The sequence below is a fragment of the Sphaerodactylus townsendi genome, linkage group LG03 (assembly GCF_021028975.2).
Source record: "Sphaerodactylus townsendi isolate TG3544 linkage group LG03, MPM_Stown_v2.3, whole genome shotgun sequence".
Lineage (NCBI taxonomy): Eukaryota > Metazoa > Chordata > Lepidosauria > Squamata > Sphaerodactylidae > Sphaerodactylus > Sphaerodactylus townsendi.
This window is the reverse complement of record NC_059427.1, coordinates 64,944,063-64,970,635: the sequence shown is the minus strand read 5'-3', so window position 1 is coordinate 64,970,635 and position 26,573 is coordinate 64,944,063.

Below are 26,573 nucleotides of genomic sequence, written 5' to 3'. Positions count from 1 at the left end.
GATTAACCATTCATTAAAACTGGTGAAACTTTGGCAGAAATGCTGGCTAAACCAGAGGACTGTGGACTGAACTTTAGGATAGTTAGATGGCAGGGAACTGGTTGGATAACTGCGCCCAAAGAGTGGAAGGAAGTGTCCAGTGGGTGTCACCTGGAGTTCTCACTTCAAAAAGGATGTAGGCAGAATGTGGAAGGTGCAGAGAAGAGTAACAAAGATTATTTATTTAATGAAGCTGATAGTGATAGACTGAATATCCCCTTCCAGGATAACGTTGAACTCTGTGTATAATTTGAACCTTCTGTAAGGTGACTATATCTAGGAATTCCCATGCCCCAAAAGACTGTCCTTTGAATATAAAACAGATAATATCAGTCTCCCGAGGCAGTGATGACTGAAATATGGATTGCAGAAGGAAGGAATCTATGACAGAGTTCCTTCACAGTATGAGAAGCAGGAAGTAGCCAGCAATATGGTTTTTTTCCCAACAAATAGCACCAAAGAAGAATCCACAAAATCATTACCATTTCTTACAGTTGTAGAATCTGACTAATTTGCCTTAGGTCAGCAAGTAGCACAGCTGTCCTAATGATAGGTTTCCTACCACTTTCCGTTCTTCTGCTCCAAGTTGCTTTCACTTCCTTTTTCTCATGAGCTTTGACATTGTGCAATGGGGGCATAGTCAAGCCTTTTCATTGTCCATCTCCTCTTACATAGACAACTTTCAGTTTATTCTGTATCTCTGCAATGCAGGTTTCTGCATAGCCCACAGTAGGCAATGCATATTCGGCTCTAAGAAATATCCACAAAAGGTCAAAGAAAAAGCAACTTATTTCATGTGGCAGCATAAAGCTCCTTTCTTATACTGCATAGCTATGTTCCTTGTTGTAATTTATTTCAATATTTATTCCCTACTGAAGGAGGCAGTGGTGAAACCACTCTTGAAGAAATTATCTCTAGATCCTTGTGATCTAGCCAACTACTGCCCAGTATCCAGCCTTCCATTTCTGGATAAGGCAGTGTAATGTCCCCTAGCTCCAGGGCTGCTCCCGCTTGGCCAGGCCCAGTATGATCCATCAGTCCTGCTGCATTCCCATTGGTCTCAGAAGTGAGGGGCAACAACTCACATTCTGCCTTTCCCTCCTGACAACCAGTTCCCCAGCTCTAGGAATTGGGTGTCAATGTCTTTCATATCAGTCCTTTGGTCCTCTCTCCTTATACCCTCACCTTTCTCCACCTTTCCCCAATTAGGACCTTGGGGGTGAGGGTGAGCCTGCCCACTCCTCCCAAGGCACCCCTTTGGTCCCTCCTCCCAGCTGCCTCAAGACACTGAGGCCTGGCCCATAGTGCCGAGTAACTGTGCAGTCCTTTTGCCGCTCCCACCTAGCCCTCCAGCCTGCCTAGTCTGCTGCCCATGCCCCCACCTGGCTGCTGCTTCCTGCCTGCCCTGCCATGCTGGGTGAGTGCTCCTGAGCAGTTTCAGGACAGTGAGGAGACTGCCTGACTTGGCAACAGTTGCCTTGCTGCTCTGCAGCTGGTAGTGATATTCCCCACTGCTGTGAAGGGGAACACTGCCTGCCCCAGCAGCATTCACCACGCTGTGGCTGTCAGCCCCAGCTTGCTTAGGAGATCCTCGCCAGTGTGGGAGTTCAAGTCAGGGAGGTCCCAGGTGGAATGGCCAGTGGAATGGGACCTCATAACCATCTCAGAACAGTATTTGAAGAGCATGCTTTCCTGCAGGACACTCCATGCTTTCCTGCAAGACACATCATCTCTGCATCCATTTCATCAGCCATGGGATTGCTACTGTGCTGGTCATCCTCACAGATGATCTCCATAGACAATTGGATTGGGGCAAGTTGGTGTTGCTGTTCTTACTTGATCTCTCAGTGGCATTCAACAAAGTTAACCATGTTTTTTTGACCCATTGTCTCGTCGATATTGGGTTATGTGGGACAGTCCTTCAATGGCTGATCTCATTTTTCCAAGATCAGAGACAGAGGGTATCTCTAGGAAAGAGGGTCTTGGCATGTGGCATTCCTCAGGGTTTTAAAAAATATATCTGAATGCAACCCCTCACCCAGTTGGTCCACAGTTTCCAGCTGGAGTGTCAATATGCTGATGACACCCAGCTGTCCCTGTTGATGGAAATCAAATCAAATAATAAATAAATTTATACCACAACAGGAACCCAAAGTACTTTGCAACATCATTTTCCCATCCTCCATCTTATTCTCACAATATAACCTTAAAAGGTAGGCATAATAATTTCCCCTTTTCCTATATTTGTAGGAGAGGAGTATGGAAGTCCCCTGAATAATTAACTGCTTCCTACTGATTTTGTTATTAGAGGGTTTAATCACATTAGTTCCCTTTCCATCAGTTAGCTTATAAAAAGCCACCACACAGAGACAGACAAAAGCTAAGCAGAACGTAGACGTTTATTCTACAGACTTCATGAGCAGTAAAAAGGGGTTTTCTTTACAGTTGCCATTTAACATTTAGAGAAGGTATAACTTTGTTACCGCTTGTTTTTTTCTCTTAGAAATGGTAATATAATCTGTAACTATGAGAGAGCAGTACAAAAGGGCAATACTGAAATCTTAAGTTCCCCTACAAAATAGCTTCACCCTTTAATATGTCACAGCTAAATTGCCCCTTTTCCCCAGTCCTTTGGTTGCTAGCTCCCTCCTAACCAACAACAACTATCAGCATGCATTTTTCCCTCTCCCTCTCATGCTGAAGCTTCTTCCAATCACCTGTTAGGAAGCTTAACCTATACCATGCTGAAGAGTTTTTCCCCCTCATTTTTCCTTCAAGCACTAGTTCTGTGTGTACAAGGTGAAAACTTCACAGTTAGGCTGAGAGGAAAAGATTAGTTCAAGGTCACTCAATGAACTTTCAAGGCAGAGTGGGGATTTGAACCCAGGTATCCTGACACTATAAGCACTACACTATGTTGACTCCTTATTGACAATTGTGGTATTTCTCAGGGAATGAAGAACATTAAGTGTGCAATGTGCATGTGTTTAGCAAGAGCAGCATCAAAAACTACTCTGTACTGCTATTGACATAAACAATTTTTTCCACCTTGACAGTCATAATGAGATAACTGATACTGGCCACCACTGATAAAAATAAATCAGACAGACACATTAGTCTGATCTGCATGTGTATGCAGGAAAAGCCTTGCGGCACTCACATTATGTTCGCACCATCTTATTGTGATTGAGGACCTTCTCTCCTAGTCATCCCAACACTCGTCACTAGCACTTCTTGGTCCATCCAAGTCCTACATAGATCCTGTCTGAACAAATGGGAATCATTCTTTTCAGTAGAATATTTTTCCTGTGCTGAGGTATATGTCATCTTCACACTTGAGACATCAGCTTTGTGATACATTGACAAAGCAAACTTAAAAGCCACATGGGGTAGCATGGGCATTCCGTTTATTTTTCTGAATTATCTCCCAGACTCGCAGCATTCATATATGAATCAAAAAAGTATAAGAGAAGCTCAAATTTGCTTCTCACATAGAAAAAAGCCTGTCAAAAGACCCCCAAATTTGGGCTGACCTTGGTAGCCAGCCCAGATGTATAGTTATCACAGACCTACTCCTTCAATTTGCAGGGGGTCTGTTCCCAAGGTTTCCCTGAATTTCAGAGGCATTAAAAAGTCTCAGTGCCTCTGAAGCCTAGTAGTAAGGGGGAAAAACACCTTTCTCCTGGAAAAGGGAAGGTAGCATAAAGTTGCTTTAAAATGACAACACGAACAAATGGATTTGGAAAGGTTAATATTTAATTAATTATCATGTCTAAGGGTCTCTAACAGGCAAAAATGTTTTTGTCCAAGGTGACAGATTAAGTGTCCATGTATTAGAGCAGGAAATGAAAACATTCTAAGACTACAGCTTTGTCTAGAAGTCGTGGGGAGGTAACACAGATTGCATAGTTTTGAGAAATGCTTAAATGTATATGGGTGTGTTGCTTCTGATAAATATATGTAGAGTTGTTGAAGCTCTTCCCATCATCCCATTAACATACTCTGACAGTTGCCTCACTTATACCCAGTGATTAAAATCTTCTTGTAGAAATTACCATAGGCTTTTAAAAATCTTTTGATAATGTCAAGAAGGGCATTTTTAGCACAGAGACTCTTGTGCTGTTTACATTTCCTAATTTTTCCATTTTCTTAATTTTTGAAGATCCATCTGCATTATGGATTATCTTTCCATAGCTTCTTTGTCAGCAGTTATTAATAAAAGATACCTACATGATTTTTGGTGTCCCTATCTTTTCCCACCCACTACATAGTATCCATACATCATTGTATGTATGTACATGCCATCCACTTGCAACCAGCCTACGATGACCCCCCACCAAAAGGCTTTAGATGCAGTGGTGGTTTGCTATTGCCTTCTTCCTTGGTGGTATCCCATCCAAGTATTGATGCTCAGCTTCCGAGATGGGGCCTCCTTCCCTCCCATTAGACATGTTACACACACTGTTTTAGAAAGGAATACAAAATGCAAAAGTGTAAGGCCATCTTTTCTTACAAAAACAAGACTCATGAACTGTTATTTCCTTGACAATTAATTTTTGTATGACAAAGATGCTGGATTTTTTTTAATTTGAAAACCTCTCCGCATTGTTTTGAGCTGTAATACATTTTCCCCTAGTGAGGTAAGGCTAGTTTCCTCCAGCATTCAGCGCGTGCACACACGCACGCACACACACACACACACACACACACACGGTTTGATTTCATTTTATTGAAGCTCTATGTTTCTTAACTTGATGTATGTTTGAACAGCCTCATTGAGCCACCCTCAGAACTCAGTTGAGCCACGTGTGGGGGTCTTGTTTTTCAAGATAAATACATTCAGCACAAGGAACAGAAGTGACAATCCAGCCTTTAAGCTGTATCTCTGCTAATTGTTTTCTTTCTTGAGGAGTGACTGAAGGCTTGAGTTTACTAATCCTTTTCAGCCATCAACATAGCGATTTCTTGGGCTCTGTTGCCCCCAATTAACTCCATCAGTCTAAACATCAGTTTTGCCTTAATGTGACAAATTGCTTACTGCATTCCGGCTTGGCTCTTGGGATTGTTTCTGTTGCAGATTCCAGATAGAGTGAGAGCATATGCTATCCCAGCAGCACAGGAACGTCTCTGTACTCAGTAAATGAAGCTGCCTTTTATTGTGTTGGACCAACCAGTGTTCTCATGCCTGATGCTGTGATACATATATGTCATGCTCACTCATAAGAGAGGAAGGGGTTGTCTCCAAGTGCTTTCCAATGAAGAGCTGGCAGCCCTGCTCACTCCTCTCTCCAAACTGTGCAGGAGAGGCCTGACTCATACTCCTTGAACTTCCCTGGGTTGGCCTATTAAAGAAGCCTCTGGTATGGGGTGACTCCAGCTCAGGGGTTCTTCTGCCCTTGCACTGTGGCTCCACGAGCCGAGCCGCCTGCCCCATCCTTGCCCTCCCTGCAGGCAGCAGGGCGGGTGCATCAACTGCCCATGGTCGGCTGGGCCGCACCGCGGGCTTCCCCTCTCACCCGCCCCGTTGGAGCGGGGTGGGTGCTTTCCCAGTGGCCGGCGAGGCCGAGCCGCCAGCTTCAACCTTGCCCGCCCTGCAGGCAGTAGGGCGGGCGCATCCATGCGCTTCTCAGAATGAGCGGAGTAAAAGGTTTAAAAACCCCTATATATATAGTGTTATCTTTATTTTAAATGTCAAAAATTATTCGCGGCTCCAAGTGTTTTCTTTTCCCGTGGAAAACGGGTCCAAATGGCTCTTTGAGTGTTAAAGGTTCCCTACCCCTGCTCCAGCTTCACCCAGTGCTTCTCAACCAGGGCAGGGTTCTGGGCAATGTGAAAAACTGCTGTCCTTTGACTAACATGTTGGGCTTCCCCCATCTGTTGCCCCACCCTTCCCCAATGCATCAAAAGGTTGTTTCTCCAACTCACAAAGGTCTAAGAAGGCTGGTATAGCCAGTAACAACCTCATCAACAATGGAATCCTGCCACTCTGCTGTATTTCACAGGGGGCTGTTAAACTCTATAGCTGACCCTCCTGTGCCTTCTTTTGTGACTTCTCATCTGGTTATTCCTCCCTTGTTCCCAACCAGGACTTGGCCTCTGGGGCTCAGCTGTCTCAGAGGCAGTGAGTATGAGGGTAACTCCAGATAATATAAATGCACTTTTGAGCATAGTACTTAGTATGGTGTTCAGTCACCAGTGCTAGAAACACAAAATACATGGAGACAATCCAATACGTGCAGTGGGGGCTTGAACTATCTCTACTAATGGGATGCTGTGTGGTTTCCGGGCTGTATGGCTGTGTTCTAGTAGCATTCTCTCCTGATATTTCGCCTGCATCTGTGACTGGCATCTTCAGAGGATCTGGAGATTATCTCTACTAATGATTGTGCATGTTCTACCAGTCTTCTACGTACACATGTTCTCCTGAATACTATACTCTTACAAATATGTGGAGAGTACTTTTCTCTAACATCGGACTTGTTCGTGCCTCAGCATTTCATAGTGATGGAGTGTATGTGCATAGAATAGGCAGGGCTGGCATAATCATGTACCAGTATACTTGTTCTTGCTACCCTTTTATGGACAAAGATTTGTTCATACAAATGAAATTTGTAAAGGGAGTGCTGCAGCAAGAAGGAAAATGAAGATTCTGCTTCAAATGACCCACACAAAGAAATTCCACTTATCATATATTAGCAAACAAGCTATTAGGGAATGAAATATTTTGATCTTTGAAACAGGGAACTGGTATGATTAGTTGACTAACTAAAATTCAGTAATATACTTGGAGATTCACCAGAGGTATATTAGCCATGATTGTTACCCAAAATGGTGGGAAGTGTGGAATTAGCAGGAGTAGACTCATGGCTTAGCAAAAGGCCCAACAACATGAGACCTTGATTGCCTTTGTATACAAGAGTCAGCTTTTGCAAGAAACTCACAGGAGAGCAAATAAAGTTTAATAATTTTTATTGAGAGATAATGGGAGTACACAAGTATACAATAAAAGCAATAGAACACACACAGTCCTAGGATATAGACAGTTTTGAGGGGAATAGATGAGAAATATATGGGAATAGATGAGAGGTCTGGAATAGATGAGAAATATATGGGGAAGGACAGTAAAAGTTATAGTCATCTGATATTGGAGTGGAATGATCTGATGAACAGAACTGAGTGACTAGCACTTAGCTCTGGATGAACAGCACTAAGGAACAGTATCACAGACAGAGAGATGTTCAGAGATACTGAGCACTGTCTATTGGGAGAGTGGGCTTCTTGTAGGGAAAAACGGACCATCAGGGTTATGCAGAGTTATCCTGAAATAAAATAAATAAAATAACTAATCTCCCTAGACAAAGAGATTTCCTGCCTTTCCTGGGAAAGGCAAGAAAGAGACATCAGTCTTAATAGTTGGGTTGTTGATCTAACGGTTTGAAACATCAGCCTGAGGTTCCAGGCTTGGGACTGCCTCCAAGGGGGGATGTTTGCTGATGAAATTACAGCTGTACAACAATGGCAATGCAAGTAAAGTGGTCATTAAAGTGGTCATTAAAGGTCAGAGGAAGAAACATTAGTTAGTACAATACAGGGCAGGTAAGCACATTAACACATCCATTATCTTCACTGGAGTGTATGATCCAGGGCTGGAATTGGAATCCTGTCAGGAAGGGTATGAGAGAAGCATTGTGCAAGTTGCTTTGGAGGGAGACAAGTGTAGACATAGTCCTTGAGTGCACTGAGCCAATGAAAGGAATGGGCACTGCACTGCTAGCCATCCCAAGGGTTGGCTGAGGTGGTAGACCAGGGGTAGGGAACCTTTAACACTCAAAGAGCCATTTGGACCCGTTTTCCAGGGGAAAAGAAAACACTTGGAGCCGCAAATAATTTTTGACATTTAAAATAAAGATAACACTATATATATAGGGGTTTTTTAACCTTTTACTCCGCTCATTCTGAGAAGCGCATGGATGTGCCCACCCTGCTGCCTGCAGTGCGGGCAAGGATGAAGCCGGTGGCTCAGCCTCGCCGGCCGCTGGGAAAGCACCCACCCCGCTCCAATGGGGCGGGTGAGAGGGGAAGCCCACGGCGCGGCCCAGCCGACCATGGGCAGTTGGTGCACCCGCCCTGCTGCCTGCAGGGAGGGCAAGGATGGGGCAGGCGGCTCGGCTCGTGGAGCCACAGTGCAAGGGCAGAAGAGCCGCATGTGGCTCTCGAGCCATAGGTTCCCTACCCCTGTGGTAGACATTTCAATGTATTCCAAATAGGGTCCACTTGGTCCACCATAGGTCAGTTTGGCAACATGATGATAGCTTGAAATCAAGTTTCTGTGCTCAGGCAATGTATCTTTGATTAACAGATTCTGGGGACAAAAAGAGGACAGTGACACCCCTACAATGGGTTCTGCTTGAGAGTTTCCCAGGAATCTGGCTGGTCATTGCTGCTGTGAGTATATAGGTGAAACAAAAGTGAGTGAGCTACCGACCGACCGACCATCTGGACATTGGGAGGCTGTAGATCAGGCCCTGAGAGTCCAAAGATAACATGGAAGAGAACTGAAACAGCACAAGTTTAATTAGTGCTAACCTAAGCTTAGGAAGGTGGGAAGTATTTATCTTTACTGGAAGCCTCAAGGCAAGACCTGGAGCAGGGCCCACAGGTGAAGCAAAAACAGTGGGGGCAGCCCAGGCAGAAGACACCATAATTGTACCTTATCTCAATAGCTCAGGGAAAAGCAGTTTAACACAATGATAATGGCATCTTTAAGCAGTGCCTTTCATGTACTATGCCTGAACACAGAGATCTTACAGAATTGTGCACCCAGAGACTCCTTTTCCTATGACTGTCATTATGCATAATGTAGAACAGGTTAAAATATAAAATAATTTCTTATGCCTGGAAAATTAATTATAATCTCAGTTGAGAGTGAAGATACAAGACGAATGCAAATGCTTAGAGACCTGTGTTCTTAAATTGTTATTTACAAAGTGAATGTATATCACATCCTTCCCTCAAGGAGCTCAGGGTAATGCACATTGTTCTTTTACCTTCCATTTTATCCTTACAACAATCCTGGAAAACAGGGCAGGTTGAGAGAGAATGACTAGCCCCAAGATTGTCCCAGTTAGCTTCATAAAAGGGTGGGAATTTGAACCCAGATCTTCCAGATCCAAATCTGACATTTTAGCCACTACACCACATTGGCTGACTGAATACAAATACAAATACAAAACCTTTAATGGCATATAAAAAATGGTAAAATACAAATTATGTTAAAACCAATTGACTAAAATTTACACAAAGGTTTCACTCTTGATCCAAGTGCCTTTGTTAAAAACCTGGCAACTGATTCAGTAGTGTGGGGATGATGGTCACTAAGCAAGTATGAAACTATTTCCTTGTCTGATCTCACTGAAAATTTCTTCAAGATGGCCTCGAGAAAAAGCAACCAATAGGGCTGACTGAATACACCACACATATACAAATGTATGATATCTTCGTACACCAGTTTGTATGCTATGCTATAGAAGAGAAGAAGAGTTGGATTTATACCCTGCCTTTCTCTCCTGTAAGAAGACTCAAGACTGCTTACAAACTCCTTTCCCTTCCTCTCCTCATAACAGATACCTTGTGAGATAGGTTGGGGTGAGAGCATTCTGAAAAACTGTGACTGGCTCAAAGTCACCCTGTAGGCTTCATGCAGAAGAGTGGGAAAGCAACTCCAGTTTACCAGATAAAAGTCCACCATTCATGTGGAGGTGTGTCGAATCAAACCCAGAGTCCACCACTCATACCCATTACATCCCTCTGGAATTTTTCCCACCATAGAACTTGCTGAAGAAGAGCCTGGGAGATTCTGTGCTGTGAACTGGCTCCATAGCAGCAAATAGGGAATTTCTGGGGGTGTCTGGGGGAATTTCTGTGGGGTGCACATTTTTCAAGGTAGAGGCACCAAACTTTCAGGGTATCTTCAGGAGACTCTCTTGATGATACCACCCAGGTTTCATGAACTTTGCTTCAGTGGATGGCAGGAGATGGGTCCTACCCTTTTGGGGGTTCATAAAATTGAACCCCTTGAACCAAGCTTCACCAAACCTGGGTGCTCTTGCCAGGAGTGTCTCCTGGATCCACCCTGAAAGTTTGGTGCCTTTGCCTTGAAAAATGTGCACCCACTTACACACGCAGAAATTCCCCATTGACTGCAATGGAGCCAGTTCAGAGCTGAGAATCTGGGGAAATTTGGGAGTTCCTATCAGGAGCGTATCTCTTAACCTAGCAGCACCAAAATTCCCTGGTATCTTCAGGAAACTCTCCTGATGATACCACCCAGATGTCATGAAGTTTGGTTCAAAAGGATCAAAGTTACGGATCCTCAAAGGGGTAGCCCCCATCTCCTATTAGCTCCTATTGAAAACAGTGGGGGATGGGGCACCACTAAACTTCACGAATCATGGGTGGTGTCATCAGGAAAGTTTCCTGAAGATACCCTGAAATTTTGTGGCTGCTAGCTTTAAAAATGCACCCCCTACAGGCCCAAAATAAAAAAACACTTTAAATTACCAAAAACTGCTAAAGAATCCGAATGTTTTAGTATGCTCAAATCAGGGATTCGGCTAATTCAACCATACTGATAATTTTATAGCCAAATCAAGGCAAATCTGAATTTTCCCAATTTTTGTTGATATTGCTCAAGCTTAAGCTGTGCTGTTGAAATACTGGAATTCCTGATCAATTAATTAAAGATTCTGAATGCCACAGAGAAAGCCTGCAACCAGCAGTACCCACAAGCTATGAGCCTGCTTCTTCAAAAGGAGTGCTATCGCCTCCAGGACAGGTGACTCTTGGCCAAAGTCTCAAACTTTGGCCAAGAGCACCTCAGTCTTGTCTGAATTGCTCTTCAACGGGTAAATCCAGTTCGAAGAGGGTGTGGTGGCTGGTTGATGGATTAATCTGCATCCCATTCTCCACTTGTTGTTAGTCACGTGAAGGTGGGAGAAAATTGCCTAGGGCTTTCAACTAACTCCAATGTGAACATTTTGAACTATGCCACCTCTTCCACAAGTATATGAGGTGATGGTGCAGAAGTAGTAACTGATCCTTGAAAGCCAAAGAATGTAGATAAGCCCTGCTCCTCTCCTACTATGGCCCTAATTCCATTCCAAAGATTTTCCTTATGTTCTGGAGTATTCTGCCAGTGAAATCCAGTGTATTGCAGAAGGAGCAAATAAATTGTACCTCTGTGTTTTGTCTTTTGATAACACAGAACGATTTGAAAAAAATCCTGCCTCCCCCTCCTCAGCAGGTATAAAGAGATACACTTGCATTATAGCTTTCTAAAATTTAGGTATGCCGACATGTACCTAGAGGAACATACAGTGAAGGTAAGATATGTATAACTAAGTGTTCTTCTATATATAACAATCTGTATAGAACAATTGGAAGTGTTCCTCTATATATAACAATTATCACTATGTGGCATTCAATAATCCTCCCAATTAGTAAGAATTTGCATGAAAAAGATCTTATTAATCTTACATTTGTTGTAATTATTGTTAGGTTATTAGAAGAGACTATAACCCCCAACTGGGTATTTTCCATATGAATGCTAATAGCTTTATAAATGGAAGGAACTAAAAACAACCACAAACACATCTTTTTAAACTCTACATATGCATGCCAGTGTGGCCAATTACAACTCCCCACGGAGAACAGACATGGTCAACAAAAAGCTTATTAATTAAACTGTTGGGTGCGCAGTAATCTCTGCAATTTTTCCTATGTGTGAAATAATAGTTCTGATATTTTTCTGTTGTGTGGGATGAGAAAGATGTGTGTAAGCTAAAAGTGCACATATGTCTGCGATGAAAACCTTTCTCATAAAATCTGTTGTCTTACCACTTTTTATTTCAGGAAAAGAGAAAAGCATAATTTAAAATGGGGGGGATGAGAATAAATATGTCCTATGTAGAAAATAAGTTTTGTTTTTTGAAATATCGGCTGTTCAGATTTCATTCCCTTCCCTCTGGCCCTTCCCTAAATAATAAAAAAAAGAATAAAAATGCTCCCATTGATTGGAACATTTGTTTCTTACTCGGGAATCTGGTCTGAATTTCACAAAGATTTCCTGGAAACAGAGATCAAGAGGCTAAAGGAAAGGGCCCTCTGGCAGGATGGAGAATCTGCCAAAGGCCCATATTTTGTCATTAATTTATTGGGAAAACTGCATAGGACTGTTTCTGTTAATTAAAATCAGTGGTGAACAAAGCCAGGTTGCAGAAACTGGGCTTTGGGCCAAATATTTGTACAGAGATGAGGAAACGAGCTCATAAAAGTCATGGAAGGCTCCCAACATCAAGATTCTTTAATTGCCATTCACACCTTGTTTCTAAGCCTTTCCAATTCCTGCATTTCATAAAGGAAGGAATAGTAGACGTTCAGCATGCTTCAAGAAACTCCTTTATCAGCCCACCTATTCTTTCACATATCAGAGAGGTCTCTTGTAAGGTTCCTACCATCAGTGATCTACAGTTATAGAGAGTCACAACAATGAACCTTCTGTCACAGTTCCTCCCACTGAGATCGATTTGTTTCTACCCACCACTACTTTTAAAAAATACAAACTATTTTAATTAAAGATATGTGTGAACATGTTTTTAAATTTTAATTAACTGCTTTGGTTGTAAACTTTCCTGCTGCAAGGCCGCTTCTGCACATGCAGAATAATGCACATTCAATCCACTTTCGCAATTGTTTGAAAGTGGATTTTGGTATTCCACACAGTAAAATCCAGCTTCAAAGTGCTTTAAAAGTGGATTGAAAGCGCATTATTCTGCATGTGCAGAAGGGGCCTAAGGCCGATTCCCCACGGTCAATTAATTGTATGATACTCATGTGAAATATCAAGGATTCAGGAAGAACTCCCCACTGCCTGATCCACAAACAAGGATTCATCCCAGTTCTAGCACTCATTCTCCCCCTTATTCAGCATCTTTGCTGAACCTTCTTGAAAGTACTACTGTTAAAAAAACATATCTTTGATCCAGTTTGGTAGGGAGGATTGAGGGCCTAATCTTGGTTCAAATTTCCTGCCGTGAAACATGACACAAGGTGCTATTCTCGCGAGAGCACGAGAGAACAAGAACCAACCAGAAACTTGGACGGGGGAGATGTGATGACATGCTGATGATCTGACATTATAACATCAGCACATTTTTGCGGGAGAACAAAAAAAGATCCTGCCCCAACACGGCACAACAGCCAGTCAGAAGAGACCTGCCAAACCGACTGCGTGGTATTGGGGATTGTTACATTTCTTGAATCCGAGATAGGCCTAGATGTCTTCACTGGAAACATGCTGCGGCGGGGAGGTTGAAACCTTGATGAAAAGGTGCCGTTTATTTTCAAACTTGGTTTGATCTAGATGGATCTAGATTGAATTTCCCGGTGGGGATTCAGCCTAAGTTACCTATAATTGTAGAAAATCTACCTACCATATAATGGCTGAATCTGCCTTCTGCAGCAGCCATTTTGTGGCTATACCCACCACCCTGTGTCAGAATTCCAAAGGTGCTTAGACGCTCAAAAAGGCTGGGGATCCCTGTCCTAGAGTGTCATTAATGAGGCCATTCTCCAGCCATTTTTCTCATGCTCCTTAATTTCTCAAGGGTTGGTGATTGGGGCAAGGGATAGTTGCTTACCCGCCCTGGGAGGGCAAATTGAAAATGTATTAGAGGCTCATATGGGGCGAGACGGTACTAAAGTATGAGCTTCCCAGATCATGAAGGTCATATATGTACGAAATACAAATACAAAGACCTTTATTAGGCATATTTGTGCTACATAAAATTACAAGAAAAGGTATAACGTATGCTATTAATTCCCTCTTAGCGACATGACTGCAACAAGTAGTGAGCTGTTTTCCCTAAAATCAGAGGATCATTACTATTAAATAGTTTTACCATGCAAACTTTGGGAGACGCTTTACCCATGATTGATGATAATAGAGTTTCATATCACAAAAATGTTTCAGAGCAAAGAGTTACATTCCCGTCTGTCATGGCTGCAATCTTAATCAGATCCTCACACAGTTAAAACTTGTTGAAATAATAGTAAGATTCATAGATCTTTCATAATCATGTGCAGTCTGACCCTTACAAACTCAGCTTGAGTAAAAGACCCAAAGCTATACGGGAAGTTTTTTTATGTACTAAAGACAGAATCTCTGTTAAGGTCCTGCATAGAACTTCATTATTAAACAGCATCGTTCATTATTCATTAAACAACCAATGGGACCACTGAGTCCCCCAGCCTTTTATACACTACTGAAGAAAGCAGAGATGAAAGTGTTGCACTTATCCAAAATTCACAAAGCAAAGTAATTCACATGGTCCATAAAAGTCCCCTCTCTTATGAAAGTGTAACCTCTACTGTGGGTTCTGTGGGGCAGTAATTGGAATGAGTTGCAACAACAATTTTTAAACAACCAAATGGTTTACTTTTCTTTACATATAACATATAACATCAACATTTAACGTTACAATTCAAGGTCCTGTTCAGGTTGCATTTCAAGTCCTTCTATTTACAGTCTACTGATATTGCCAAGTCCAAATTCTTCTTTGCAAGTTGGCTGGCTCCTGAAGACTCCAAGGGCTTGATGAACAGGTTGCAACATGATGAAGGTCTCCAGGAGAACTCTCACCCATTACAACCACAAAAGAAAACCCTTAACAAGGTGTTAAGGGCTTATAGAAATCAAGGTCCGAGTCTGGTACCCTTGTCTTCTCCAAAGAGCTCTCTCCTGCAGCCTCTTGCTGCTCTGAGTCTCCACCCCTTACTGGGTCAACCCATTCTGGGCCAACCCATTCTGGGCATGGGGGTTACAAAAGCATCCGTAACAATTTTATTCCTTGAAAAGGAGCAACAGCTTTTAACAGTTGAAAGACATGTAGCCTTTGCTTAAGTTGAATTGAGGTGAGAGTATGAAAAGTAGAGATGCTATGGGGGAAAGGATCAACTGGCATTAAAGAACAATTAGTATTTATTTTCTTTATGACATGTACATCCCCTCCCCTCCCAGAGCCAACATGTTATAATAGATTGAAGTGAACGATAGTCTGGAGAACTGGGTTTGATTCCCCTCTTCTTCTCAAGAGCAGTGGACTCTTATTTGGTGAACAGGATTTGTTTCCCCACTATTACACATGAAGGGTGATCTTGGGCTAGTCCAAATTCTTTCAGAAATCTGTCAACCCCACCTGCCTCACAAGGTATTTGGTGTGGGAAGAAGAAGGGAAAGAGTTTGTAAGCCACTGTGAGATTCCTTACTGTTGAGCAAAGTGAGTTATAAATTAAACTTTTCTTCTCCTTGGAGAACTAACAAAAAGAAGTCATTTATTAGTCTGATTTTCTGCCCAAAGTGGCCCAAAGTCCTTTACAAAAACATAAATAAAATTTAAATAACATAAAAAATCCAAAATATAATTAAATAAGCAAAGAAAGAAAAACACAAGACTACATACTGAGCAGGTTCTTAATCCCATCAGGGCATATTTATAGAATGCCTTGTGCCTCTGACCATGTCCAACTGAGCTATGTTTTATACAGATGGCAAGATGTTCCCCAAAATTCCTTCCTTCTGCTCTACTGCCCAAAAGACCTTGTTACATGGCACCTATCTAGGTGGATTCTGCATGGGCCAAAAACAGTGGTGTGAAAGTGTGAAAATAGTGTAAAATGATTTAAAATGGTGTAAAAGGGTTTACACTGTTTTCACACCGCTGTTTTTGGCCCATGCGGAATCCGCCTAATTTCATGTAGAGCAGGAGCTTGCAAAAGCACTTCCTCCAGTGCTCCGAGAACACGGAGTATTTGAAAGTGAAAGATTACCTCCGTTCTTGTCAGTTACTCGTAGAATTTCTCCCTAGGCTACCAGCATAAAATGTGCTGGGACTTCACCTTCTGGTTAGTACTGGTAGCAATGGTAGCAAGCCCATCTCTCTCATACTTTGAGCTGTCATTGGAGGAGCAGGGAAAAGCATTCATGCACTCCATCATGCCTGGATTCATCTCAACTGAGAGAGCTTTCTCCCCAAGAGGCATCAGTCTTTAATTGTAATTCCAATGATATTGGGTTTGTTATATTGTTTGAAATAGTTTGTTATATTGAAAGTTGAAAGATTAGATTAATTTTAATTAAATTATGAATAATGACTTCTATTAAAAAATCAAAGGAGCAAAGAGCCTCATACTGAAAATTTTTACACTAAAAAAATGTATTGGATTTTTCTGGATTCCTAATAAACATTGAATGTTCCAGCGTGACCTCAGTTTGATTGCAAGCCTGCAGCAGAAGTCACATGGACACTGATCTCCACAGATATGCTGCAGGGCCCTGATGATTGCCAAGCCAGCCACTGAATCCCCAGAGTGTCTTCTCCACATAACTCTTTCCTGGCAAGAGAGAAGAGAATTGCCAACAAGAGATGCCATAGACAGAAGGCCAGGAGAAGTGAAACGTCCAACACCCACAGCCAAAATAAATGACAGCACACCAAAGGAGTTGGCCTTCCAAAGATTCTGATTAAAGAATGCTAGTTGGCTGAAATCATGCAGTACTGACAAAGAAAGACAAAAAGGGTAGCAACATGTACAGTAGTAAGACATCGGAGTTTCTTCTTTGCTGCTAGCAATAGGAGTCCCAAACTGCTCTGCCAGTATGCTGGTAGAGTGGTCTTCTGACTGAATAGGTGAACTGGGAGAAATGTACAGAGAAATCAAGCAAAGTTCATGCATGTGTGAACTAGTCTGAGCTAATATATTTGAAATAGATTTTGTGCACTCTATTAAAAGTAGATTTGTTAATTAATGGTTAAAATCAATAAAGCAGTTTCAGGAAAGAATAGCAAAGCTTCACTATTGGAGCTAGTTTGTTTGGGATTTTTTTATAATCTGAAAGAAATATTTAAAAATCTTTAATTATCAATTACTTTTCCTCGTCACCTTAAGGCAAAACTTGCAAGTGTGTACTAAAGGATGGTTTGGCTGTCAGGTGCTCTAGCAATTTGTGTCCTATTATTTTATCTACAACAAAAATATCCAGAAAGAAGAAGTTGGATTAAGAATGGGACTCAAAACACTCATTACTGCTGCCTTCTACCAGTGCTAATTAGAACAGAAACTAAATAAAAATATATTCTGTGTAGCATTAAATGCTTTTTTTCTATCACTGTGCAGGATGAACAGCTTTCTAAATTCATCTTACAAAAGCTGAAATTTGCTAAAATGCAAAAATGTTGATTTTGATATCATATTGGCCCTTTTTGGCTGTCATAGTCACACATACTTGGAGCTTAGCAAATCTGTCTATCAGAAACTCACGTTATACATGACCCTCCCAATCCATATGATTGCTACTTTTTCTAAAAGGAACAATGAGTATATTGGCAGCTTCGTTATAACAGGTATGTGTGTACTGAAGCTGAACAAATTCATGAACTGCTCCTTTTAGACAAAATAGTAACTGTGTATGTTGTGAGATTCTGTAGAGTATGTGTCCAGTACTGTCCAAGTACACATGGTATAGGAGCATCAGAAGTGTATCAAATGAAAACAGCTAATTCATTTTTTAAATTTCACTTTTTGAATTCAAAATTCAAGATCAGATTTGAAATTAAGCTATTTATTTTAGAATTATGCATTAAAGCTAGCATTAATTCCATATGTATATTATTCATTTACTCTAGACCCAGTAGAAACATGCTAGGTGGTTTACATAATTCTTAACTTCTGAAAACTAGTTTGAGCTCTGCTATTCTTCTTGTATTTTCTTGTCAATTTTGATTGCTACCTTTCCAGTACAGTGAAATACTCACTACTACTGTTCACTGTGTCATGTGCCATAATGTGCCATGATGTCTACATTTCTAATATTCTCAAGTACTAACACACATGTCTGATATAATTATTTACTTTTACCATATCTGAGCTGTTAAATACTGTTAATTAATGAACATCTCTCTCTCTCTCTCTCTCTCTCTCTCTCTCTCTCTCTCTCTTTGCCATCAAGTCACATCTGTCTTTTGGTATGCCAGTTGGTATGCCATTGCCTGTCACAACCCTGGTATTCCTTGGTGTCCCATCCAATTACTTTCTAGGGTCAACCCTGCTTAGTTTCCAAAATCTGAACATTACCGCACATTAACTGTCAAATATTGCTACCACCATAGGTTTCGGAAGTTCACGAAAGTAATATCATCATGTCGGTGATACTGCGCCCCACCCCATATCCGCACCCATTCTCACCCTCCCTTCAGTTGCTAGGCTCCTTAGCTACTGTAGCCACCCTAACTATACTGGTGGTGGTCAGGATGGAATGCTGAAGAGTTATGCTTTCCCCCCTATTGGAACTCCAGCAGTACAATTTCCACTACTTTGTCAAAGACAAAATCAGTTCTTTTACAATTTCACTCTTTGCTAAGGAATTATAAAATTCTATGACCTGCCATTGAAAAAGAATAAGACAGCTTTTATATTGAACTGCATGAGTAGAGAATACATTTGTAGCACATGTGGTAGTCTTGAGTCAAAGCGACAGCCTTTCCTCACCTTATCAGTGAATTAAAAATCCACTGTCAAATATATGTTTCTCTTCTGTTGCTACAATCTCTCTCTTTATAGCCTTAAAAGGTTACATCATTCATTGTGCCTTTCTCAAATCAACATAAACTAATCTGTTTCGTGATATTGCTTCAAGCTAACCCTTTGTATGCCCATATTTGTCCTTCATTCATTAAACCAGATGACCAGGCAGGGGAAATGTCATTTCTGAACACACTGTTGTATTTAACATCCTCCTCATGCTAAATATATAGGAAAAATACCAGTAACAACTTACCAAAGAAGTAATGCATGTGGCATTAGATACTACAAAGGAAAGGGGTTTTCCACTCAAGCAATATGCTCACCAAGCATGATATTTGAAAGATAGGGAAAAACAAAGGACTAGGACTGTGGTGGCGAACCTTTGGCACTCCAGATGTTATGGACTACAATTCCCATCACTTACACCAGCATGGCCAATTGGCCAAATACTGGCGAGAACTGATAAGGAATTGTAGTCCATAACATCTGGAGTGCCAAAGGTTCACCACCACTGGCCTAGGAGATTCTGCTAAAATTATGGCATGATGGATCTCAGTGTTCCACACAGGAACAGACTTGCGTGATTTCCACACTGCTCCTGATGAAACTCATCAGCAACTAAAAGCAAAACAAGAAAGCTTCGTCATGTCCTTCTGTAAGAGCACAAGGCATCTTGGCAGAGAGATGTTTTTATCTTGCATGTTTGCAAACTGGCATCCTGAACTTCTTCACTGACATTCAAACATTTATGTCAAGTACTGTAATAAAGACAGGAGATGCCATGAAAGAAGTTAATATGGCGAGACCACATTCATCTGATTGATGCTCCAACCCGCCCTCCAGGCAAGAACTCTATAAAATCCCACATCTGGGATCACAGAGGCCAAAATAGGAAATAGAATTGCACTTACCTGATTCTGTCATTCAGCCCACCTGCCTTCTCTGCTGAAGATGCTTTTTATAAAATATTGTGCCTCAGCAAGGTCTAGAAAGAGCTGAGTGGGTGAAGTGATATGTGCCAAAAATATTGGGGGAAGGAACATTAAGCTCTAGATGATTCCATGATCCAGTCTACACATGTACAGAACTATTTGTAAGCCATTAAGGATAATTATTTTGTAAATCCAAAATTATCTTCCTTTCAAAGATGTTTTTAGCAGTTGGACATCAGCTACGGCTATTTTTTTAAAAAAAAAGTTAATAAGCACTTTCAGTATTTTTGCAGTATTTCAACGCTAAGCTAGTCCATTAAGTTATTAAAGCTAAACTTAGGTTTGAATTACACTTACAGCTGTCTTCCAGTATGAAAGGTACCAAGTAATTATCACTCACAGGGCAAAAATACCCCAGAAATATTCTAGAAGAGTTTTACAAAACAGAACCAGAGATAACTAAGGCTTAGCACTATAAAATAATTTTCTATGACTGAACATACAAAGCAATATTAGAGCATCTTTAAGCAGATACACAGTGCTGTTCCATTGTTTCTGATATGTGTATGGGTTTAAGAGCCTGAATTCCTCCATTTTTGGTTCTGGAAAGTAACCTCTGTAAATGAGCTGTGAGGTGAGTGGACAAAATCTTGTGAACTACCATCTGCCTCATTTATCACTATGCTGTGTTAACACCTGTGGGTAGGTCTCTTCAGTAAAACAGGTTAATCTCTTGAAACCTTTCTATCTTGATGATCAGAGTAATGTTAGTTTCTGTACCTCACAATGGTGGATTCCACACAGCATAAATATAATGTCCTGGAGGTGTTATAAAAAGTGTTTGGGGGAAGAATTTTGCACAGCTCTCTTCCCCAGAAGGACTTTAGCCCGTTTTATTTCTCTCAACCCTGGTTTTTCAAAAATCACTAAATTAGCGACCTTTTCCTCCCAACCCAGATTGAATTCACAAAGGCATGCAGGAAATGCTTTATTTTTCCTGCTCAAACCTCTTACTTTCATTTTCACCACCTGCACCTCCTATTCTGTGTGCTGCAGCAGATTCTCCATGAAGATTTCCCACAGAGGTTTCCTCTGTTTGCAGGCCATCAGACACGATTTCACTGTGAAAAGTAGATGTACAAAGTTTGTTTTCCCTAGTGAACCTTGCACATGTTGTTTTTCCTTTTTCTGTTGTTTTGAGGGCAATGTCTGAGAAGCTTTGGTAACACAGCTAGAGAAGCTGCAATATACACATATTTGAGTTGCTATAGCTTTTCAGGCATCCCCCCCCCCAAAAAAAAAAAAAGGAAAGGAAAAACAACACATGTGCAGGATTGCTGTGCAAAACAAACTTTATTCATCGGCTTTTTACATGGAAATCACATGCAAATGAGCTGCAAGCAGAGGAAACTTCCATGGGAAACCTTCACCAAATGGCAGAGGCATGGAGAATCTCTCCAGCAGCACACAAAATGATGGGTGCAACTATGAAACTGACAAAAGCTCCATGCAGCAGGTGGGAAAAAAGATCTGCTGGCAACGCTTGTGTTCTCCCATGCTGAGAGAACACAAAATGCCAAAACAGATCTTTTTAAACTATCTGCAAGATATTGTATTTCTGTTGTGCGGAATCCACCAATGCCTATTAAATTGATCCTATGCAGTGTGACAGAACAAATGCTAGAGGGTAATGAAGAACTCAATGCGATATCCACATAATCATGGCAATCAACCAATCTCAAATTAAATTATCTTTCACCAGAAGATACAGAAGAAAGAAATATGATATTTCCAAGAAGCCTCACTGCTGTTTTGGTAATTAACATGAACTTAGTTGTATGAAGGGGGTGTTGGAGGACTAAGTATCTTATTGTAAGTCACTCAGATATCCTGGTGAAGTGGAATAGTACAATCACAATTCTGTAGCCTTAGTTTTGAGAATTTCTGAGGTACGTTCTATACTAGTATAATGTTTGTGTCCTACTTTTGTATCACCCATTGTCTTCTGTGATTACACATCTCATTTAAAAAACAACAACAACCCTGTTTTTATTGATACCATATAGACCAAGATGAATAATTCAGGAGGAAATTTAGGTGTAAATGAGGAATGATAATCCCCTTAAAAAAAACCTATCTCAGAGATGCCACCATAGTGGCTGGTGAGCTCCTTGTGTGCTTTTGCCATCTCCCAGGATTGCACTATAGTTTGGGTTTTTTTGTCGTGTCAGTGAACATGAAGCAATCAAACAAGCTGTTCCCAAAATAGCATTGTTGTCTAGAAATTTAAATGGAATATTCAAAGTAATCAAAGTTTCACCAAAGTGAGACTCTGAGCAGATTAAGACAAATTCAACAAGAAAGAAGAGACTCTGAGAATTAACAAAGCTTGGCTACCAGTACTTAAGAACACCAGAAGCAAAGGCCAAGGGCATGCTAAGTTAATGGACAATGAACTCCACCCAAACATAGGATTTGCATTCACCAATACTGCTGCTGTTGAGGGGAATGCAAATGTTAATCATTCCCTGGACTGAAAAACCCCACCTGCAATACTATACTATCAACCACACCTTTGCATAGCAAGTTCCATTCAAACACTTACTGATTAGTTCCCCACCTGGGGACATGATAATTTATACCCCACTAAAACATTCCTTTCTCACTGGACACAGTGTGTAACAGACTTCCCTCTGTGATATACCTCTGAAGATGCCAGCCACACATGCAGGTGAAACATTAGGAACAAGATCCACCAGACCACGGCTACACAGCCCGGAAAACCAGTCTGAGCAGATTGTCCATCAATTTGATTGTTCTATAAACAGTTAGTGGGGAATAAATGATATCATAATTTTTTTAAAAAAATCTATACCCGTATTCTTAAGGCATAGCTAAAGACAGGCTGTACACAGGTTTGAATCTCCATTTTGCTGTAGAAGCTTACTGAGTGATTTTGGGCCCCTTACAGACTCTCAGCCTAATTATCCAGACAGGATTGTTGTGAGGATAAAACAGAGGGAGAAGGAGGAGTGTTATGTCAGCCAAGCTTTGGGTTCCTCGGCTAATGAAAGATTGGAAGGATAAAATGAAGTTTTAAGCCCATAAATAACAATTGTAGTAAGAAAAACTCTGCTCTTTTTGAAAAAAAAACCCTCTTGCGTTGGTGGGAGATTTTCTCTGCAACTGCCTTACGTATCCTTGTCTAAACATACAGTAAAGTAGTAGGTTTGACCTAAAAATATGGCGCATCACCTCTTCACAGTGGTTGCCTGAGAATTTCAGCAAGATAATCCAGGCAGCAGTTTTGACACACGGCTGATGTAGAAATAATCTCCCCGATACAGGTTGATAGCGAGAGATATTAGAGCAGCACTTGTATTTGATACTTCCATGTTCAGCAATACAGTCATTTGACAGGCTGAGCTTACATTGGCAGAGTTGGCTTTCATGTGATCCGGTTATGAATTTTGTTTGAGAATCAGTTTTACAAGTATGTGAACAGTGCAGCAATTTCTGATATTTATTATTTGAGAGATCAGCTGCATTTCATGTCACAAGACTGAAACTTTTTTAAAAAAATCTTGCTGTTCTGTAACAGCCACCTTTCACTAGCTTATTCCTTTGAAATATGCCCCACTGTTACTCTACATTTCCAGCCCTTGAAAGTTTGGTATCTTTAGGGGCAGCTAAGTCTTACAATTCTGCTCACTCTGTAGAAAATTATATTAAGCTTCACACCCACAATCCACCAAAAGTTAGTGCCAACAAAACCCCATTTGATTTTAGACCAACATTTTCCATTGCTTTCAATAGAACTATGTGAACTGCATCAAGAACCCTATGCATTCCAATTTTCTGCATACATTAAAAGCAGTAGTTGTGCTAATGGAAGTATTTAATAGAAATGTATATTGTCCAGAGTCAACATTACAATGAAGTAAAATGGCCCACTAACATGGACAGCAGACGGCAGAGATGGTGGGCCACCAACACAGAATGTGGGGCCAATAGCACCACAGGCTTGTTCCGTTTAGCGAAAGATTCAAACCCAATCTTCTCCGCATCATAGCATAAGCAGAGTCTCTTTTTGGTTACACCCCACCTCTGCTGCTGTACTTCTGCCCTCCCGGATGATTGAGAGGACTTTTTAAAACTTTATTTCAAATGGGTCTTTATTTTAAAACAAGCCTCTCTCTTCCCCTAGGCAGTAGCAGCAGCAGGATGTGTATATGTGTGGGGGGAGGGGGGGAGGGGGGGTAGAGAGAAAATCAGCTCTAGGACATGGTCTCCTTCTTCAGCAATATGTGGTCCTGGGAACTGCTTTGTGTCTTTCATGTGGGTGGGGGATTATTTTTAATAGGGCTATAATTCCACTATAATTACAATAACAGAAATATTGATATAACAATAATTTAAAAGCTTTTACAAAACCAGCAATCTGGGCACTGCCAGTTGCAATCAGATCTTAATGAGATCTCAATGCCTTCAAGGCTGAGTTGATGGACAGAGTTAAGAGAACCATGAGAAGCAGAGGCTTTGGAAAGTTCAGCAGACAAATTGCATGACAAGGAGAGAGTACCTCCTCATGTGTAAACAGAGTAATGTGAGGAGACCCCACTACATGCTCATTATGTAGTGAAGAGCCCCAAGGTAAGCATTCCATGCATAATGAGCCTTTATTTTGGTTCATTCAGGCTGATTATGTACAGGCAACTCAAACAGGTTACATGAACTTGTGTTGTCTGTGCCGCCATTTGCACACCAGGTGCAGGGGCCATCCAGGATCACTGGGATCCTGGCAGCAGGATGTGGCATGGCTATCACTGGAAGTGCTGTGTTTCAGTGTGAAGCACACAGCCAAGATTCCCCCACCTGAGAATCCCCACACCTGAGAATCCACTCCCCCCCCCCAGAGAATCCCCACCCACCCACCCATCTACTGGCACAACACAGTGGGGAATCCATCATAGTGGTGGACCGAAGGGGATAGACATAGGGCGCTTCCTGCTTGCCAGAGTTTGCACAGGCAAGCAAGAAACATTGAGAAACATTTGGTGGCAAGTTCTGTGGGAACTTCTCCCCCAAAATGCTTTTTTTTAAGGCCCAAACCCCTTATATTTTGCCTGTGCAGAATCATCCTCAGTTTCCTTAATAGGAGTAATTCTTAGAAGATGGTCCACTGAGAGATCTGTTGAGATCTGTGGAAGTACACATCGGAACTTGGAGAACATGACCCTTCTCAACTAAAAGTAGAAGGCAGTTGCAACAGTGTTTATGAAGAAATCCCAATTTTGAGTTTTGATAGAACACACAGTTACTTCTGTGAGCTGACTGATGGACCTTAGTGAGTACAGAATATTTCTTTCCTTATGAAGATCTTGTTTAAATCAGAGGATTTCCTGCCTTGGAGGAGGACCTTAAAGTACCTTTATATTTGTATACAAATATATATTGTATACAAAATGATTTGAAATATATATTGTATACAACATGTATATTGTATACAAAATGATTTGTATACAAAATCCTGTATATTTGTATACAAAATGAATAATATAAAAATATATACGGTATCTTCATTTTCTTTCCTTCTAAGGAAATCACCTCAAGAAAATGTTGCCTATGGAGGGTCACACTGCTTTCTTTCCCACATTGTTAACTATCGGTGTAAGGGACTGACACAGGACATTTGCTTGCAAAGCATATCCTCTACTGTTGAGCCATAGCTCTTTCTGTAATGCATGTTGGAAACATGGAGTGACAATAATCAGTCTTCTCTCAGAAATGTCCTTAAAAACCTCAAGCAGATACTTACTAGGGGTTTGCTCCATATATATTTTTTCCTACTCACTGAGTTTCTGTTTACTGAATTTCAAGGAAATGTTTGTATCACATTTTATGAGGGTGTCAAACCTCACTAGACTGTGACATCTCCAAATCAATGGGAAGTGCCAGCAATTGGTCTTTGAAACACAGAACTATTGATTCTGCAGTATCAGCCTCTAGGCTCAAACATTCATATTTTAGAGCATTCATTCTTTCAATAACGTATTTGATTCTTTGTTTTAAATATTATTCCTCCTCAACTTCAAAGCAACCTCCTGATGTAACAGTTCAGCTAATTCATAGCAGAATACAGTTTCCAAGAACCTCATAATTAGGTTTCTAAACTTTAAAGAGGTTGTTATATTTCCCCAGGTCCAGAGTGACTGAAATATTTCTTCCTTCAGTTCTTTTGTTTGAACACTAAATGGTGACAGGTTTGTTAATTAAAATAGTAGTGTGCATAACAATTTGAAGTGAAACTAAAAATTATTTCTTACAAATTACCTTTTTCTTACAAATTACCTTATCTGTGTGATTTTAAATCAGCAATTGGATTGCTGATTCCCCCCCCCCCCCATTGTTAGGGTACTTTGCCTAGAGTTTTGTTCCCACAACATTCAACATATTGCTCTGGCTTTGAAAGATCTTTGGGAAAACTTTGACACAATTTAAAGGGCAATTCTTTTTAAGAGAGTGAATACTGAGCAAATATGCTTCAACTTCCCTTTTAAAAAATGTTCATTACATTTACACCCCTTTTTTTCTTCCATATCAACACACATCTAGAAATTGACTATTGTGACGGATTAAGCTTTAACGGGATTAATTTGAAAAGGTGTAGTTTAGCCAGAGCAGGAGCCCCAAGTGTTAACCAGAGCACCACCTGGTTGGCTGGCTGAGATGCAGTAGTCAAAGAGAGGGTGTGTTCACATATATAAAAGCAGAGAAAGCTTGTCAGAAAGACAGATTGGGAGATTTTGTACAGATCAGAGAGATTTGAAAGCAGCTCGTGAGCTTGGGTGACACACAGATCGTGTCAGTCCTCAGATTCAGTCAGTAGAGATCATGTCTGAAGGCAGAGAGAGACAGAGGGAGAATGGCTAGGGGACCAGTGTTCTCAAAGAGATCTCAAAG